Below are 19852 nucleotides of genomic sequence, written 5' to 3'. Positions count from 1 at the left end.
ATGCACTGCAGGAATTCACCCAGGCTCCTTACAAAGCGTTTTCTTAACCCATGGCTGATCCCATCTAGAAGGACAAAGTCAGCAGATACTTGGACACCATCAGCTTCAAACCCTCAGCATCCTGATATTGAATTATGTCACCATTCCTTCAGCATTGCTGAGTCAAAATCCTGAAACTCTCTTCCTAATGGCATTGTGGGTGTACCTACAAAAACGGACTGGCAGTAGGTCAAGAATGCAGCTCACTACCATGTTCTCAAGGGCACTTAGGTATGATAAATTAATGCTGGCCCAGCCAGCAATGCCACGTCCCATGAGTGTTTATGAAATATTGTAAACAGAAATAACATGTTGTGTCTTTAATGTATTAGAATGTATCAAGGTATTTCACAAGAGCATACACTGAACCATGAAAGTGTAAAATTATACAGCACAAGAATCCAACTGGTGTCACTCACTGTTAATACCACAGTTGCCGCAATCTCTAATGCATAATACATCAGAATTGTATGGTTAAATAGGAGAAATATCAAAGTATAAAATAATTAAGGTAAATAATTTATAATATGCAATGAAAACACTTTAGTAATCTGAATAGGTCTTGCCTATTCCGGAAATTTGAATAAACGGAAGATAGTTACAGAGCTGCTATTCATGTAGTAATAAATATTCAGCCTTTGGCATCAGCAAAGATTACTTGTGAAAAATTGAAGTGTACATGAAGGCTAGTTTGAAAAGAAATAATGAACCAAGAGGGCAATTTGTAAGCAATATGTTTGGCATTCATATTTTAGTTTTAGGTATCAAAATGGTGCAGGGTTTGGAAAGGGAAATCAACTACATTGTCTATTGTGACAGTTATAACAATAGATAAAGTAATTGTTAACATTCTCATGATATTTCATGCTGATTTAATAACTGTTATGATTTTTATTCAGATGCTGGTAGCCTTGTACTGTGATATTGTAGTTGAAATATAGAGGATATTGTCAGATCTGCTTTAAAAATGTCCATATTAAAGGCTGTAGAATAGTTTTGTTTAGATTCTATTGCGCCATACTTACAAATCAAATAACCACAACTGTAATGTGACCTTTCCACTCACTATTTGGTTAGGCTGTACTGTTGTTCTGTTGAATTTGAGTCTAGACATTCTCTTCCTTTGAGGCAAGTTTTTTTTCACAATTTGAGTAGCCAAAACCTCCAAGAATTAACCCTTCTTGTCAAATATACCAGGGAACAGACTATTATCACTTTAAAAACAGCTGGAACTTCAGTGTCAATCATTAATGCTGATAAATTTTCTAGTGACTTTGCAAGTCATGGCCTCCAAAAAGAAAATATCAATGGACTCCAGCTGCATTTGTTACTTTATCCTTTCAGCAATTTCTTCTCACTTCCTTTCTTTTGATGATGAAAGAGCGAATTAGATTGCCTTTCTGTTATTTACTGCCATCTGGTATTCTGAGTGGTGTCATTTTTCTATTTTACACAGTGTTACCATTCTGACCTGAATTCAGTCATTTGCACCACGTTATTTTAAATAAAATTTTCTGTTATCCTGTCATCGAAGTATAATTTGCAAATTTATATCACTGGTTTATCCCCGTGAAAGGTATATTTCATATAATTAATTAATAGCACCCATCTATTGATAACCAGTGTAAACATTTGAATAGTGTGTTTATTAATTTAGCGCAAAGAAAGAAAAAAAAATTCAAAATTGCAAGGTATGCCATGGTTTTGGATTTGGCTTCTTATGCACCGAGCTCCTGGTCTCTATCATGGGAAAAGGAAAACAGGAGGCCTTGTGTGACTGTCACTGAAGCTAGACTCAGAAGGTTAGGAAATCTTCATGTCCTTGAGCTGAAATTCTCTCATTGAATACCACATTTCTATGAACCATCTCCTTCTAGGGATTGTTTGACTATGTATCCTTTGTACGCTGACAATCATATGTATGGAAAATGTTTTAGCTTTTATATTACAGTGATTTCAAAATATTAACACCTTCAATTTTAATAGTCTTTCCCTTGTTTAGTTAGTTCTACTATTTATAAGAATGAAAGTAAATTCTGTAACTGCACACAAATTATTTACATTCCAAATCATCTGGAGTAAACACACACAGACTGATCACACACCAGGTAGCATTTGAAGAACCAGCACCCCACAAATGTTTTAATAGTGAGTTATGCCAATTACCATGGATAAAGTTACTTGATCAGAAGATGAACCGATACCTATACACATTTTGGAGAGTTTTTAAACAATATCCATAAAAAGGATTTGGAAATGAGTTATGTGGAATTGATTCATAGAATTTTTTTATGTAGCAGGTTATTATGACAAGCAATGCCCTGCCAGAACTAATAGTCGTGGCAGAATGCAGATTGATTTTAAAAGGGAAGTGGATAAATATCTCAAAATAAAAATGATTAAATAGTAGCAAGACCAGCAGGAGAATGGGACAAAATGAATCATTATTTTTGCAAGTTGACAGAAATTAAATGGGCCAACGGCTGAATTCTGCACTTTAAAATACTCTCAAGCATTTTCCGGAGAAGAATTCATTTCTAATCTAATGGATAATTTTGAATATTCCAATAAAAATATAACTTGCTTTAAACCATAACAGCAGCGTACAGTGCAGCAGCATCCAAGTGATTTCAGCTCCACTGCATCCCCCTCCCAACCCCGTCCCCAAGTGATGTAAGCATGATTGATGGTAACAACAAAGCAGATGGCCAGTTTTCTGGGAGCATAGTCCCAAATGCAAAGCTATCATACTTCTTTCTTTTTTTCTGACAGATGCGAGAGTCAGGTTGGAATGCCTTAGCATGAAGGAATTAAATACTGAAAGCTACACTTTTGTTTCATTTTCCATTTCACTATGTTCCCTGCCAACAATCATTGGCACTAGATTTACCATTTCTGCCATTGTGATTTACCAGTTTGTCTGTTTCAAATTGAATGGGAGCTTTATAGAGAACAGCATTAATAATGTTGGAGACAATGTGTAGCATATTATCTTTCAGCTGGTTCATTAAAATAGCTGGTGAACATTCAGGCTTGGGCTGACAAGTGTCAAGCAACACATATGCCACACAAGTGCCAGGAAATAAAACAAAGAACATAAAACAGCAAAAGAACAGGCCCTTTGGCCCACTGTGTCTGCATCGATTATAATGCCATTCTAAAATAATCTCATCTGCCTCCATATGGTCTGTATTCCTTTATTCCCTGCCTATTCATGTGTCTGTCTAAATGCCTCTTAAACGTTGCTATCGTTTCTGCTTTAACTACCTCCCCTTGCAACATGTTTCAGTTACCTACCACGTCTGCATAAAATAATTGCATCACACATCTCCTTTAGCCCCTCACTTTAAACCTATGGCCCCTAGTATTTGACATTTGAAAAAGACTTTGACAATCCACTCTATTCATGCCTCTCATAATTTTATATATTTCTATCAGGTCGTCCCTCATCCTTCGATGCCCTCAGCCTCCAATGCTCTTGCGAAAACAATCCAAGTTTGCCCAACTTCTCCTTATATCTAATACACTCCAATCCTGGCAACATTCTGGTAAACCTCTTTTGCAATCTCTTGAAAGCAATCACGTCCTTCCTACAGTGTAGTGATCAGAACTGCACACAATGCTCCAAATGTGGCTGAACTAAAGTTTTACAAAGCTGCAACATGACTTGCCAAATTTTATACTCAATGCCCTGACCAATGAATGCAAGGATGCCGTACACTTTCTTTACCGTCTTATCCACTTCTGTTCACACTTTCAGGGAGCTAGTGGTCTTACACCCTAAGATCTCTCTGAATATTAATGTTCCAAAAGTCCTGCCATTTACTGTGTACTTTCCTCTGCATTTCACCTTCCAAAATGCATTAACTCCAACTTGTCCAGATTCAGCTCCATTTGTCATTTTTCCACCCAATTTTCCAACTGATCTATATCCTGCTGTATCCACTGACAACCTTCCTCACTATCCACAACTCCATTAATTTTTGTGTCATCTACAAATTTAGTAATCAGACCACCTGCATTTTCATCCAAATCATTTATATAAATTACAAACAGTAAAGGTCCCAGCCCTGATTCTCTTGGAACACCACTGGTCACAGATATCCAGTCAGAAAAACACTCCTCCACAACTGTCAATTTTGTATCCAACTCACCAACTCACCGTGGATCCCATGTGACTTAATCTCCTGGACTAGTCCATCATGAAGGACCTTGTTAAATGCTTTAATAAAGTCCAAGTAGACAACATCCACTGTCCTAACATCATCAATTATCTTTGTTACTTCCTCAAAGAAACTCAAAAAAATTTGTGAGGCAGACACAAAACCATGCTGACTATCTCTAATAAGTCTGTTATTTTCCAAATGCGAGTAAATCCTGTCCCTAAGAACCTTTTCCAATTATTTCCCTACTACTGATGTAAGGCTCAGTGGCCTATAATTTACTGGATTAATCCTATTGCCCTTCTTTAACAAAGGAACAACATTGGATATTCTCTAGTCGCATTGGACCTTGTCTGTTGCTAAAGAAGTCTCTGTCAAGGCCCCAGCAATCTCTCCTCTTGGGATAGATCCCATAAAGCCCTGGGGACTTGTCTACTTTAATGTTTTTCAAGACACCCAACACCTCTTCCTTCTTAATATCAAAGTGTTCTAGAATATACCTCTCCCTAATCTTATCATCATCCATGTCCTTCTCCATGGGTGACTATCAGTGTGAAGTGCTCACTTCCTCTGGCTCCATGAATAAATCTCCTTTGTCCTTGAATGGACCTGCCCTTTCCCTAGCTACCCTCAAGCTTCCAATTTACATATAAAATACCTTAGAATTCTCCTTAATTCTACTTGCCAAAGACATTTCATGGCCCCTCTTAGCCCTCCTGAAGGGTCTAGGCCCGAAACGTCAGCCTTCCTGCTCCTCTGATGCTGCTTGGCCTGCTGTGGTCATCCAGCTGTACACCTTGTTATCTAAGTTATTTCTGTTTCCTTTATATTCCTCAAGAGCCTTGTCCAATTTCAGTTTCATAAATCTTATATATGCTTCCTCTTTCTATTTGACTAATCTTTCAATATTCCTTGTCATTCAGAATTCCCAGAAATTTGCCATCCTTATCTATCATCCTCACAGGAAAATACTAGTCCTGAACTCTGAGTAAATGGCCTTTAAAAGACTCCCATTCAAACAGCACCCCAAATCTAATGTCTCTAGTTCTTGCCTAAACTGTTGTAACTGACCTTCCCCAATTCAGCATTTTCACCTGAGGACTAGTTTTATCCTTATCCATAACTATCTTAAACTTACAAAATTGTAATCACTGTAATGGGCTCCGACAAACAAACTTAACCATTGCCCCTTGATAATCAGTGGCATTATTATCACTGAAACCCCATTATGACTATCTTTGGAGTTACCTTTGACCAGAAACCGAACTGGATTAGCCATATAAATACAATGGCCACAAGAGCAGTTATACAGTCATAGAGTTACAGAAGTATATGGCATGGAAACAGAACCTTTGGTCCAACTCTTTCATGCTGACTAGATATCCTAAACTGATCCAGTCCCATTTGCCAGCATTTGGCTCATATCCTTGTACACCCTTCCTATTCATATAGCCATCCAGATGCCTTTTAAATGTTGTCATTGTACCTGCCTTCACCACGTCCTGTGGCATCTTGTTCCATACATGCACCATCCTCTGTGTGAAAAAGTTACCCCTCAGGTTCCTTTTAAATCTTTTGCCTCTCACCTTGAGCCTGTCCCTTCTCATTTTGGATTCCCCTACCCTGGCGAAAAGACCTTGGCTGTTCACCCTATCCATGCCCCTCATGATTTTATAAACCCCTATAAGGTCAACCCTCAGCCTCCGACACTCCAAGGAAAATAACCCCAGCCTATTCAGCATCTCCCTACAGCTCAAACCCTCCGACCCTGGCAATCCTTGTAAATTTTTCTGAATCTTTTCAAGTTCGACAACATCCTTTCTATTGCACGGAGGCCAGAATTTAATGCAGTATTCCAAAAGTGGTCTAACCAATCTCCTGTACAACTGCAACATAACCTCCCAACTCCTACACTCAATGCACTGGCCAATAAAGGTAAGTGTACCAAACACCTCCTTCACTATCCTGTATACCTGTGATTGAATTTACAAGGAACTATGAACCTGCACTCCAAGGTCTCTTTGATCGGCAACAGGCCCCAGACCTTACCATGATGTGTATAATTCCTGCCCTGATTTGCCTTACCAAAATGCAGCACCTTACATTTATCTAAGTTAAGGCTAGGAATCCTGTAGTGAATAACTGACCTGCTGACTCCCCAGAGCCTATCCACAAGGTACAAGTCAGGAGTGTGATGGAATACTCCCCACTTGCCTGGATGAGTGCAGCGCCAACAACACTCTTGACACTTGACATTGTAAAGAACAGAGGATTGCACTTGACTGGCATCACATCAATGAACATTCACACCCTCCACCACCGAAACACAGCAGCGATAGCGTGTGCTATCTACAAGATGCACGACAAATATTTACCAAGTTCTTTCAAAAGCATCTTCCAAAACCATGGCCACTACCATTTAGAGAGACAAGATCAGTAGATGGGGCTGTCACCACCTGCAAGTTCCCCTCCAAGTTACTCACCAGCTTAATGTCAAAATAAATTGCTGTTCTGCACTGTCATTATCCAGCAACTCCTTCCCTAACATCTTTGTGATTCTACCTGCACCAAATGGGCTACAGCATTTCAAAAAGGCAGCTTGCCACCATCTTCTAACGGGCAACTAGGGAAAGGCAATAAATGCTGGCCCAGCCAGTAACACCTACATCTCTGAAATGAATAAAATATTGCTTCCAATTCTCCCTTGTCTCCCAAGAAGCAATTCTGGACTGAAAAGTTCAAGTGATTACCCGATGGATCCAGCTCTCTGTTTGCTTCTCCAGACCTCCATTTGGATGTCCTTTACCAATATGTCCTTGAATGCTCCAGGAACAGCATTCTCCTTTACCCTTTGTGCACCAAAGTCAGCAGTGGCAAACCATTGGCCTGACCACATTGTGATGGCTGATGTCAGACCAACTTGGTATGTGAGAGCTTCAGAACTTCAATCTACCATCTTCCTTTTGGAACTCAGGGAAACTTTTGTCTTGCATGCTCCTTCCAGATCACTTTGTACACAGGGACATAGTTATCTCATGCATCTGTGCAATTTATGGCTCTCAGCTTCTTTTTTTTTGTGCATGTTCACATTGGAAGCTGCCAGCTTCTGTGGATTGCATAGTATCTTAGCCAGAGGGCAGGAATCATTACTAGTTGTGGAGGATGCAGTGGGTGAAAGTCATTGAGTGGAAATGCTGCATGAGTGTTGGTGAAATTTGTGTGCAGTAGCAAAATTAAAAGGAATGTGAGGAAGCAGAGAGAAATTGAAGGCACTAGCCCTTGCAAAGTGCAGAAGAGCTTTAACCATTTTCCTGCATTGTTGTGTATTCCAAGTGACCCTGAAGATAGCATTGACCTGGGCCACTGTGTGTTCAGGACAGCTGTACTTGTGCCTTGCCTCCACTCGTGAGCCTCCTGTCAGCCACCGTTGTCCACAAGGTGGGAACCAGCTTTCTTTTCTGAGACCTTTCAGTTTCCTAAGAAGACAGTGTGTTAGTTAGTTCCTGGCTTGCAGCATCTGAAATTGTCTGCAGCTGGCTTCAAATTGTGGTGCCACCAAGTTTTTACACTGGAAAGTCTCGGCAGCAGTAAGACGTTCATCTCTCTTGTCACATGATTAATTGAATACAGGAATCTTTACCACATTTATGCTGTGAATTTATAATAAATATCTTAGGGCATAACTTAGCAATTCCAAACTTACTATATCACCCAAAGAAACAGCACTAAATCACAATCTCACATAGGGGATACTTTTGGCAAATTGACTGCCTTGTAGTTTAGTGATGACATTCAGAAATAGATATCTTGGTCCTAGTAGATTCACAAGGATGGCTAATTTCAGGAGACTTCTTGAGATTTCAATTGCGGCTTCTTTTGATATTAATGGCATAAAACATATACACGCAGCTCCTTTATATCATTAAATAGATTTACAATGTATTACTTTTAAATATGTCATGCCAAGCATTCTCTGACATTGACACCTGTAAGCAGAGAACAATTAAAGTGGGTTGCTAAAATATTTTGTTAAATTGACTGTAGAATTGAAATTGCAAGTATTGATTTTTGGTAGGTTTTAAGTTGTCTCGCAAGAACTGATGAGTTATTATCAAGCAAAACTATTAATGATCTAAACAAAAATGGCATGCCTAGATTTAATAATGAATATTTTACATATTTTGATACATGAGTGCAAAAGCACTGACAGTAAAGATAAAGGTATAAGGTAAAGTTGGCATAGACCCAAAGGGCCATAGGGCTGCTCTCTCATTTGAGAGAGAGGCAACTGGTGGTGAGGTTAAATTGAGGGTCACTTCATGTCAGGTAAGGGGAGAGGTTGAGAAGTTGGAATCTTCATGGTGACCTCAGGTGGACAGTACACCTACAAGACTGGTGGCATGAAAGTGTGTTTACTGCTCAGGTAAACATTAGGAATTATTAACGGAGACGTCTGGATACATGTATTTGACACACAATATCTTCTGTGGTCTCTTGTATTTATTTCATGTTCCTGTCGTCTTTTGTGAAATTAGGTCAGTTGTAAACTAGCAAACTGATTTAATTTAAGTGGATTGTATGATAGAACAGAATATAGGTTTTACAGCAAAATTCAACAATTGTATACTAATCATTGTATAGTAATGAAAAATAGACATCAATAATCATACTTTGGGCCAAAATTGCTCATAATTTCACTGTCCTGAATTGAGTGGCACTAACCTTTCCCTTAAAGATTTCCTGTGTTTGGATTAGCTATAGGTTTTGAGCAATGGAATAGGTTTGAGTGGTTAATTAGTCTGCTCCTGTTCACTATGTGTTGGCATGTATGATACCTTCCGAGGAGGGGTGGACAGCAAATTAAACCTCTTTGGCTGTTCCAAATGTAGATTGCTGTAGACTGACTTCTGGATGAAGGGGCAAAACTCACTTCAACAACCCCTTTGACTCTTTGAGTATTGGCTTGCCAAGCTCGCTAGCAAAACTACCATTATAAATTGGAAGCCTCCTCTTTTGTGTGGAACTCCTGTTGGGATTTTATCCCAAACCAGCAGTGTGTTGGCTGCTGATAGGGTTCCCAGTTCCTGCAGAGGTAATTTCCCATCTTTGAGAGCTGGAGGTATTGCAGAAGGTCTTCAGCACTTTTCAGTGATAGTGCCCTGCATCGACAATACACAACAGAATGGATTGCCAGTGGAATAGGATGAAAGCACTCATCTGGTCACTTTGGATGAAGGGAACTTTGAACAACAAAAGGATAAGGTGTATAACTGGGGTTGGGGGTGGTGGAAATGTGCATGGTTGTGCAGTGTTGTTGGCGGGTTGGGGACAGCAGGTCAGAAGTGGAAGCTGTTTGAGTGAAGTTCCATTTTCGTGTCTTATAGTTTTCTCCTGGGTAATGCTTTCTCCTTGGTAATGCCTCAGCAATCAGAGTGGACTTGACAACCAATTACCATCCACTTCTCTTGTATTTATTCTTATGATTATTTGAAATTTGACATTCTTGCATTTGTCCTAATGAATGCAAAATGAAAAGCTCCAGCAACATTTTTCTTGTCTCAGCAATATTCAACTTCTGTACTACCAAGTGACTGTTTATAAATATTTATCATTACTTTTTCACTCTTCTGCTGCGCTTGTCACAGATTTGGTTGTTAGGTCTGATCAAGAGCTTCTTCACTATCCAACCAGAGAGAAGTAATTAGATGTTATACAAAAATATATAGTCAAACCTAATTATTACAAATTTGAACACCAGCAAAGTAGTTCTGAACCGATCAGTTTTGACTGTTTTCCTTATCATAGCAAAGTGCCAAATGCAGATTTTGATGTGTACAAGTTGCCTTCCAAAAATCAGAACATTTTAAGATTATTTTTACCATTTCTATTAATGTTTTACAATCCATATGAATAAACAATCAAAGTTAATGACATAATGAATAACAAATTTATAAAAGTTGATGAACCAGAAGAAAATACATTAATATCTACTTAAAAGTAACTGAACAGTAAAATATCATTGATTAATGGCAGGTCTATTATTTTAATTAAGAATACTAAAAAAAATAGAATGCTAGCTGAACCAATCATTTTGTAAATGTTTTCTTCAAGGACAAAATAATGATTGTAAAACTATGTACATTTTACCCTAATTTATGCTGTTTTCCTTTATACATTAAGAATAAGTGATTATCAATATTATTGAAAATCCAAGGCTAACAGACTTGTTATTATTTTATAATGGTGCAATTATGCTCTGAATTTGCCACTAACTTAATTACTGGTGCATATATGCTTGTACATTTGCACCATAAATATTTCCAATACATTCCATTTTATTTGTGGAGCATCAGGCCCTCATCAGTCTCCTGATGCGGAAGTTATAAATTAGAATGAGAGAGATAGTAGGAACTGCAGATGCTGGAGAATCTGAGATAACAAGGTGTAGAGCTGGATGAACACAGCAGGCCAAGCAGCATCAGAGGAGCAGGAAGGCTGACGTTTCGGGTCTGGACCCTTCTTCAGAAAATGCCACTGATAGCTATTTTTATAGACTTATGTAGTTGTAAACACCCTTGTAATTAATTAGGGAATCTTTGATAGTTATTAGATATTACTTGGATAACTTGGATACATAAACTCTGTTTCTCTCGCTGCAGATGGCACTGGACCTAAGTCCTTCCAGCGTTTTCTGTTTTTATTCAGATTTCCATCATTTGCATTACTTTACTTTTGTAGTGATGTGATAATGGCCAGATAAGCGCTTCTTTTTTAAAGTTTGTTGAAGATTAAACATTGGTAAGGGTACTACACATAATTTATTGTCCTCCTTTGAAACAGGGGAGCTTCCACATACACCTGAAAGAGCAGATATGGTCTCAGTTTAAAGCCTCATATGAAAGATGGATCCTAAACCCCCATTTCAAACACACGCACACATGTCAGAACTCCTTTAGTACTTCACTGTGGCTTTAGCCTTGTTGTTTATGCTGTTTAAGCTTTTGAAGTCAGAGTTAACCATGTCACAGTCTGACAGGTTACATACAATACTTCCATACATCTTTCACTCAAATATAACAATTTAGAAAAAAGCTGAAGCATTGAACGCTTTACATTATTTATTCAATTAAACAACAGATCGAAGAATTTTATCCCAATGTAGTACATTACACCCATGGATTTGTAGCTGAAAGCTTTCATTTTCTAAGGGATGAGTTTCAACATTTCTTGCAAGCTCATTATAAAAATGGTAGTAAATTTGCATGTAATGAGCTCTTTGTGCCATTAACATGTCTGACAGAAGATCATTTTGATGTTGCCTTCCTGTGTGTTGAGTATGTTAAATGGTGGCACTTCTAATCAGTGACTATTCAGTGCTCCTTTTGAGCCAGACCTATGTTCTAAATTATATCTAGAGAAAATAATTAGTGTGTGAAGATGCATTTTTAGTTTTTGCCTGATTCTTGCAGCTGATGTAATAGCACATTTGAAATGTATCTTTGTTCTGTGTGGGATGTCTAAAAACGTGACAGCAGACAAATCTGCTTTTTACTAACCTAGCTTTTGAAACTTAGAAATCCTATCGATTTATTCATATTATAAGTATTATAAAATTTGTTGAAAATGGCCAGGTAAATATAAGCACTGACAAACCCGCTGAAAATATATGTGAAACACATTGACATATAGAACCACCATAAAAAATTAGGTATAGCTCAGAGTAACTTTGGATGGGTAGAAGATGAGAAAAGTATTTCCAGTCTGATCCCTCCTATTAAAGCCTACTTCATTGGATCATTCTAAATGTTTCATTTGAAATATCAATCTGTTCTTCTATTTCAGATGCTGACTAACCTCCTGTGTATTTTTGACATTTTTAAATTTTGATTTGATTTCAGAGTTCTCTTGATGATATGATGTTGTTCCATATACAACCTTTTACTACCGTTTCTCCCTTGCTTCCACCCTGTTCCATCTATTGTCATGCTGATTGACTTTGGCAGAAATTACCAACTATGGAGTGTCTACCCCTGATGCAATTTGCTTATCAACTTTAAGATGAGTTGAAGCTAATTACGCTTGAGGCTGGAAAACAAAACTGTCTCACTGTGTTAAGAAAAAATGTGATTATTTCAGGGTATGATACCAAATTTAGGTCTGTGCGGTTCAATATGATAGGTATTCACATAATAATTTGAGATGCTATTGTGGGAAATAGGAGAACTTATCGTCAGTCAAGTTGTCTTGCTGTCCAGCATTTAGAACTGAGCCTGTTAAACAAGCTTAATAATAGATGTTCTGAAGAAGGGTCACTGGACCCAAAATGTTAAATCTGCTTTCTTTCCACAGATGCTACCAAACCTGCTGAGTTTTTCCAGCAATTACTGTTTTTTTTCTGATTTCCAGCATCCACAGTTCTTTGTTTTAATAATAGGTGCTGTTGGATTTGAAACTGTCCTTGCTTGTGATTTGGCTGAGTACCTTTTGAACTCAATGAATTGGTTTGTCAAACTCAGTAATTAACGCAGGCCCAACACATTCCTTGAGAAACTTGGACGAACTCATGTAAGAAATTTATCTTTATTATTCCTAGTAAGAAACTGTCAGATTGTAAACACTGCCAGAAAACAACAGGGCTAGGCCAACACTAATTAAGCAGTCTTTAAAATTCACTTTAATGAGACATTGCATTATGAGTCTAAAATACAGTTTCTACAAGTATATTGCAGAAAAGTGCACAAAGCTATTTAATTCTGATCAAGTATATACAGCAAAGGTGACAAAAACAATTTGATGTAGTGCGCAAATGGAATAGAACTGGAAAGTTTTCACTGAATTTTCATAAAACTGTTGGACACATGAGATCCTTAAAAATGAAATTGTGGAAGGTAACAATAGATGTGTCATTTATGCAGCTAAGTGCAGTTTGATAATATCAAAACTGACAGTTGCATTACCACTTCCAATACGGTCTGAGTGGCAAAGGCTAGTTGTAAGGCTCAGTGTTGCTAATAGATGAAGTGTTACATTGATGAGCCATTGCAAGCATCCAAAAGAACCCTGGGGACACTCTATGTGGAGGTCAAGTATTCATTCAGGATTGCTGTCTTACTGAAAAGTCTTTGTTCCCATAGCTACTGTCACAGGTCAGCAGAGATGCTGATCCCTGGTGAGCTGTTGAGAGATTTAGATTTTTCTTTGCCCTAATTATTGTTAGGTTTCTGTTGTGCATTTTTGTATATTGAAGATAAACATATGAAATGAAACAACCGTTTTCTTTAACTATGTGGAATACAAAATGAAAACCTTGCTTAAAATTCACACCAGCCTTTATCAGAAGAAAGGAGAGGAATTTTATCTTATGGTAGTTTGGGAGACATCTTACGGTTATAATGTGCTTTGTTTGCAGATAAATAGGCCAAATATTACACTAAGATTAATAACCTTGTTTTGTATTTTTTTATTTCCCTCAATATGAGAATGAACAACAATCTTCAATAGCTCAGTTGTAATAACAATGCTTATTCTAATTATGATGAGTTTCCTTATAAAATACTAGGATAAGATAACCATTTAGATGACAACCATTTCTTGTTCATTAAATTTTATCTTCATCTTTTATCCTTTTATCAGTCTGAGTATTCCACTGTTTTTCTAGTGTATACTTCCTCATATTTTAAACAAAAAATACACAAAAATCTCAGACCTCATCCTATAGCATAAATATTTATAAGAAGTGTAGTCCCATTACGACTTTTAAAAACTGAGTAAGAAAACTTTGCAGACATAAATGGCTTCTTAAATTGTTTCTCTTTGAGTTAGGAGCACTGTGGGATGGCATCCATTTTACATTTCAATTGGGAAGTTGTTCATGCGTATAACATTAAAAGTTGATGAGTGACTCTATTTGTTACCACCAGCTCATGGAAAAGAAACGGGGCTAAATTTTCCAAGATTTATCTAAGTGGCAATTTCAGTGAATTTTGTGGAGGATCCCACTCCGTGAGTCCAAGTAAATTTCTTCACACAACATTAGAATGTGCAATGTATCTGTAGATGGAGGATTGGCTAACCAGTAGAAAACAGAGAGTTGGAATAAGAAGGACATTTTAGGGATTGAAATCTGCGCCTAGTGGAGTGCCACAGGAATCAGTTCTAGGGCCATAATTATTTACTTTATATATATTAATAACTTGGATGAGGAAAGTGAATGTACTATAGCCAAGTTTGCCAAGTTGACATAAAAATAGGCAGGCAGGCCAGTTGTGAGGGTGACGTAAAAAGTCTACAGTGGATGTGGACAGGTTAAATGAATAGTTGAAAACTGGGTTGATAGAATACAATGTGAGAAAATGTGAGGTTCTGCTCTTTGGCAGAAAGAAGAGAGGAACTGAATATTATTAAAATGGAGAAAGACTGCAGAAAGCTACAGAACAGAAGAATTTGGAAGTCTGCTTCCATGAATGGCAAAAAGCTAGCATTAGTCCAGCAGAAAGCAAATGCAATTTTGGCCTTTATTTCAAAGGAAAGGGAATATAAACATAGAGAGGTTTTACTAAAACTATGCAAGCCACTAGCCAGGCCACAGCTAGAATTCTGTGAATAGTTTAAGACTTATTATCGAAAGAAAGGTATAATGCCAGTGGATGCTGTCCTGAGAAGGATCATTAAATCAACGCCAGGTTTGGAGAGGTACAGTAGATTGGACCTGTACTCATTGGAATTTAGAAGAATGTGAGAAAATTTTATTAAAACTTTCAAGATTCTTCAGGGGCTTCGCATGTAGATCTGGAAAGCTTGTTCCCTTTGTGGATGAAGCTAGGACCAGAAGGCATAATTGCAGAATAAGGGTCGCACATTTATGACAGAGATGAGGAGGAATTTCTTCTCTAAGAGTATAGTGAATCTTTGGAATTCTTTACAACAGCAGGCTGTTGAGATTGGGTCATTAAGTATAGTTAAGGTTAAGAAAGACATTTTTAATCGGTAAGGGAATCAAGTGTTATAGGGAAAAGGCAGGAAAACGGAGTTAAGGATTATCAGGTCAGTAATGAACTCATTGAGTGATGGTGCGGACTTGATGGGCGAAATGGCCTCCTTCTCCTCTTACAGGTTATGAATCTACTCCTTATTCAGACACATGCTGCACAAGCTAATTTTTAGCATAATTGGCAGGAGATTGATGTTGTGATAGGAACAATGACACCCTCTCCCCACAACCCACTCTAACAGACTCAAGAAAGGCTGCATTGCATTTAAGAACATGGTATGAAATAATTACTGTTCAATGTTTCAAGAAAGTAGCTCCAGACCCTTGTGAGGGCTATGACACCTTGCAATGTGTTTGTGAATAATGGACCGCAGGTAGCATTTTATAGGTCACCTGTGATTACTAATGTTTTACTGAGATGACTAGGAATCATTTGTCATAATCAATATCATGGTCAATATGCTTGTAGCCAGGATTTATAATCTACATAGTTGGCCATTGCATGAATACACACACCAAATCTGATAAATGGCAGTTCTGAAGAAGGGTCACTGGATCCGAAACCTTATCCCTGTTTTCTCTCCAAAGATGCTACCAGACCTGCTAAGTTTCTCCAGCTATTTCTGATTTTGATTCTGATTTCCAGCATCTGCATTTTTAAAAAGTTTTATGTTTTTAATATTGTGTTTTTAACACTATTCTATAATTTGACTTGGGTTAGTTCTAGAATTTGTTTCTGGTGCTTTCCACTTTCATTTACAGATTTTCTACTTCCCAGTGCCAGCTTTGTTTTTATTCCCTCTTAAATTCCTAACCCCTGACAAGCTTAGGGTCCTGCACTTCCTGCCTGGTAGTTTTAATCTGACTAGCAGTTACCTATTCCATCTCAGCCTATCTGGTCTCTCCCCTGGCAGTGACCATAATGTCAAACATGCTATCAACAGAGTTCTCAGCTTCTCAAGTGCATGACAGTGATTCCAGCTGTTGCTTGAGTGCTAAAACCTGGGCATTTCACAAAGCCCATGAATAAAACTATGTTCAGACGTCTTAATTTAAACTGGAGATGAGAAAGCAGGAAGTTAAATTATTCATCAGTCAGCCTCAATGACTCTAGCTCTGTCTCAGACAGCCTGTCACAGGGTCCTTATCATGCCAGCTCTTTTAGGTGTAGCTGATTTCTTGTTGGAGCCCTCCCTCTAACTCACTCTTCTAGGTGCTGCTAACTACCTGTCTCAGGGTCTTCATCTCTTCCATTCCATTAGGTGTTGCTGACTGCCTGTCGTGGGATCCTCCTCCTACACGTTCCTCTCAGTACTCATCCAGCAAGTGGAGAGTATCTCATCACACTTCTGACTCATGGCTTCTATAAGGTGGACAGACCTTTGGAAGTTAGGAGGCGAATTGCTCACCTAAGAATTCCCAGCCACTGAGCTACTTTTGTAGACACAATGTTTAGTTGGCTGGTTCAATTCAGTTTCTGTTCAATGGTAAACCCCAGGATCTTGATAGTGGAGATTTTCAACAATGATACTTTCATTCAAAGTCAAGTGGTGACAGTTAGATCCTCTCTTGTTGGAGATGATCATTGTTTGGCACTTATGCGGTGTGAATGTTACTTTTCACTTATCAGCCCTAGTCTGGATATTGTCCATATCTTGATTCACATTGGAATGGACTCCTTCAAAATCAAGGAAGTCATAAACATTGTTCAACATTGTGCAATCATTAGCAAACATCTCCACATCTGACATAATGATGGAAGGATTGATGAAATACCTTGATACTACTCTGCATTAAATGTTGCCGTGGTGTTGGCGATAGCTACTCACACCTCCTCTTTTGGTGTTTAGCAATTTTGCCATACTTGGACCAATGGTGCGATGATATCAAGTGCTGAGTGACACTCGCGTAAACAAACTGAACATCAGTGACCTGGTTATTGCTGTATAAGTGCCTCTTTATAGCATTCTCAATGACACTTTCCATCACTTTGCTGATGGTCAAGAGTAAGCAGATGGGGCAATAGTCAATTGAATTGGATTTATCTTGTTTTTTGGGGACAGCAGATACCTGGGCAAATCCCTACACTGTTGAACAGACTTTACAACCGAACTGCAGGCTTGCAGCATCTCATACGTAGCACCTGTAACTTAGCTGCTACAAAGTTCAGCAAAAATATCTTCCTACTTTTATGCATTCACCTTGCCCTCCACTCCTGTCACCCAACCCACATATCATACAAGGATCTCCAGATACGTTTATATACTAATGATACTACATGTTCTTCTACTGACATTCCCTTGATAATTTCTATAGTATGCATTCCACTGGAACTGCTGACTATAAAATCAATACATTGCCTACCTGTTTAAGTGCACTCTGCCTGGTGGAGGAATATTTGAGGATTTTTAAAATTTATTCATTGGATGTCGTGTCATTGGCTAGGTCACCATTTGTTGCCTGTTCCTAATTGTCTGAGAGAAGGTGATAGTGAACTGCCTTCTCGAAGACCTCTAGTCCTTGGGTTGGAAGGATGCCTATTACACTGTTAGGAAGGGGATTCCAGAATTTTGGCACAGCGACAGTAAAGGAACATCTCCACGACTGTAACAAGTAATCAAGTTTCCATTGTAATTTTTGATGACTGCAGCTCTTCACAATCATTTATCTTACTTTTTCAGTAAAAACTGTCTTTGCTGAGAAAGGAAATATATATATAAACTAGCAGCACAGTAACTGCAGGCAGTTCAAACTCACATAAATGCATGGCATATTGCAAGTGATATTTCCTGTGTTTTATTTCTTCTTTGTTGTTTACTTACTTGACATGACAACTCTCTGGCATCACAGTGTAGTTCCTTGAGTAACGACTGTAAAGCCACATGTTTGAATTTGTCAACTTTGTATAAAAGGCATTTTGTTTTTGATTGAAAATATAAAACAATATAGTCAAGTGTGCAATATGTCTGGTGCCTGGAGCAACTTCATCACAGATGAAGCAGATTAAAAAAAGGGAACTGATAAATTGTTTCTGTTGTTTCTGTGAAACCTCAAGGGCTTTGCTAAATTGCGCAGACCTTGGGCTATATTAAATATTGTAATATCCAATGATTTAAATATAATTGTGTAATTTAAAAATTATGCAAAATTTCTGGATTACTTCTACTACAAAAGTAAAGTTATGGATGGCTTGTTTTTCTTTCAGAAATATTCAGTGCTTTCCCAATGGCAAACATCTGCAACATTGTTTCATATTTTTTAGTAATTGCATTCATAAGAGGTAAAGGATAGTCTCACCTGTCACTTGAATCACTGCACAAGCAGTGTTTATAAACATGGAACAATATTCTCCATTTTAAAGATACATCATGGAGTTTTGGAAATTTAACTTTACAAGTGTATTATTTACTATGTATTCACATTGGTTTTATCGTCCAACATCTTATTTAAGTGCAAAGTGCTGATTACATCATCAACGCAAATGGCTTAGAAGTCAGATAGTGTGGCCCAGCTGATTATCATCAGAACAGATGCAGTTATTAATCCAGTGATTGTGTGATTTTGATTATTAATCCATGCCCTTCATGCTGTTGTGCTCAATAATTCCTGCAAACCAGGTGCCATATTGGGTAATCCCTTACTCACTGTCAACAATGGTTTAATATTTTTGATGACAGGGGAAGATGTAGGGCCAGATGATGTAGAATCTATGTAGGTAGAGTTGAGGAACTGCAAAGGTAAAACAACACCATGATGGGAGGCCTCCAAACAGTAGTCAGGATGACGGGCACAAGATACACCAGGAGATGGAAAAAGCAAGTAAGAAAGGCAAGGTTTCAGTGATTTTAGGGTGGACTGGGAAAATCAGGTTGGTAGTGGATTGCAAGAAAGGGAATTTGTGGAATGTCTACAAGATGGCTTTCTGGTGCAGCCTGTGGTGTAGCCCACCAGGGAACAAGCAATACTGGATTTAGTGTTGTGCAATGAGGCAGGCTTGATAAGGGAGCTTAAGGTGACAGACCCTTAGGAGGTAGTGACAATAACATGATAGAATTTACTCTGCAATTTTAGAGGGAGAAGATGGAATCAGAGGTAATGGTATTACAGTCATATAAAGGCAACTATAGAGGCATGAGGGAGGAGCTGACCAGAATTGACTGGGAGAGCAGCCCAGCAGCAAATACAATGGAACAACAATGGCGGGAGTTTCTGGGAGTAATTGGGGAGACACAGCAAAAATTCATCCCGACGTAAAAGAAGTTTACTAAAGGGAGGATGAGTCAATCATGGCTGACAAGGGGAGTCAAAGACACCAGAAAAGCAAAAGAAAAAGCATATAAAGTGGTGAAGGGCAGTTGGAAGCCAGAGGATTGGGAATCCTACAAAAACCACCAGCAGGCAATGGAAAAAGAAATAAGGAGGGAGAAGATTGAATATGAGGGTAAGCTAGCCCATAATATAAAAGAAGATTGCAAGAGTTTCTTTAGATACATAAAGGGTAAATGAGAGGCAAAAGTAGATATTGGGCCACTGGAAAATGACGCTGGAGAAGTAGTAATGGGGAACAAAGAAATGGTGGAACAAATACTTTGTGTCAGTCTTCATGGTGGAAGACATGGGCAACATCCCAATAATTAAAGAGAGTTGGGGAGCAGAGGGA

This window comes from Rhincodon typus, chromosome 12 (assembly GCF_021869965.1).
Source record: "Rhincodon typus isolate 14 chromosome 12, sRhiTyp1.1, whole genome shotgun sequence".
Classification (NCBI taxonomy): domain Eukaryota; kingdom Metazoa; phylum Chordata; class Chondrichthyes; order Orectolobiformes; family Rhincodontidae; genus Rhincodon; species Rhincodon typus.
The sequence above is the reverse complement of the archived record's forward strand: the minus strand, read 5'-3'. Positions refer to the sequence as shown.